Source organism: Tupaia chinensis, unplaced genomic scaffold, assembly GCF_000334495.1.
Source record: "Tupaia chinensis unplaced genomic scaffold, TupChi_1.0 Scaffold000207_1, whole genome shotgun sequence".
NCBI lineage: Eukaryota > Metazoa > Chordata > Mammalia > Scandentia > Tupaiidae > Tupaia > Tupaia belangeri.
The window spans coordinates 574,437-575,936 of record NW_006159682.1 but is presented as its reverse complement, the minus strand read 5'-3'; positions in this window follow the sequence as shown (position 1 = coordinate 575,936).

Below are 1,500 nucleotides of genomic sequence, written 5' to 3'. Positions count from 1 at the left end.
TAGTTGTTGTTGAGGGTTTTGCTATAGAGTGCATGTGAGACAGAAACAGTGAGAAAGAAAGTGAGAAGTCACTCCCCAGAGGGGATGATCACACCACAATCCCTTCTCCATTCTACTCCTGGGATTTTGGGCAGGCACACACACATGCTTGGTGTTATTTTCTTTTCTTTTCTTTTCTTTTTTTTTTAAGAATTATTTATTTATTTAATTCCACTTGTTGTTGTTATTATTATTATTACTTAATTCAACCAGAGAGAAAGAGAAAGGGAAAGTGAGAAAGCAAGCCTCCAGGTCTGAGATTTGAACCACAGTCAGCCATATGGGAATCCAGTCATTAACCACCATGCCACCTGCTGGCCCTGCCTGGTGTGATTTTCAAGTCGCCAGGTCTGGGACTTGAACTGCGATCAGCCATGTGGAAATGTCCAGTACCTTAACCACCACACCACCTACTAGCCCCCCCACCCAATCACTCTTAATGTCTTTTTTTATAGACCTAGAAATCAGATGACAAGGTAATCAAACTATGTTTAAAATAAGCATTAATGAGTTCTGAGCAAGGATCTGAAGAACTGTCCTGTGAGTGCAGTGCTTAGGCTTTAATGCATTGAGTTTCTAGCATTCACTGCGGCTACTCAAAGGCCTTTTTCAGGCTGTTGCTCTCGGTAAGATTCCAGAGTTGAGGTGACCCAATGACCTCCAGTTAGTGAGGTGTGTGTTCCTGATCCGGAAGGTTTTTTTTTTCCCTTAGTTTCTGTTATAGGGAACACATACTCACCAAGAGAGACAGAGACAGAGATGGAGAGCAAGTGGGGATGGCTATGCCGCATTCCCTTCTCCTCCATTCTCCCCTTGGGACTCCAGGCACACACGCACACATGCCTGACATGATTTTCAAGATGCCGGGCCGGGATTTGAACTGTGGAGTTGGCCCTGTGGGATCCAGCTGCCTTAACCTATACGCCACCTGCTGACCACAGAACAGGGTTCGTTGTTCTGAGCTCCTGCCAGGGGAACTTTTCTGTTGAGTGAAATGGAAACCCGTATGACAAGGGTGGGCTGGAACCAGTTCCGGGTGTAAATTATGACAAGCAACAGCTGTCATCCGAGGCACCATGGCGTTAGCGGGAGCTGGCGGGAGCTGAATGTGATCTGGAAGTACAGGGAGAAGACCTACGTTGAGTGTTGAGCGTTGAGCGTCTGCTCCTTTGTCACACGTGCCTTACTTCCCAGGCTTCAAACCCATCTTGCTTGCTCTCCTGCCACACGTTCCGTCTGGTTTCCATGGACACCAAGATCTGTCATAAGAATAGCAGGAGAAAGAAACTCAGAGGAGAGCGAAACATTAGGAAAAGTCTGCTTTTTTAGCTTTTTTGGCCCTTGTGAAAATTAGGTGCTAGAAATTGTTTTCATGGGACCAGCAGATGGCATAATGGTTATGTTGCTGGACTCCCATGCAGTTGACTATGGCTCAAGTTCTGGACCTGGCAGCTTAAAAAC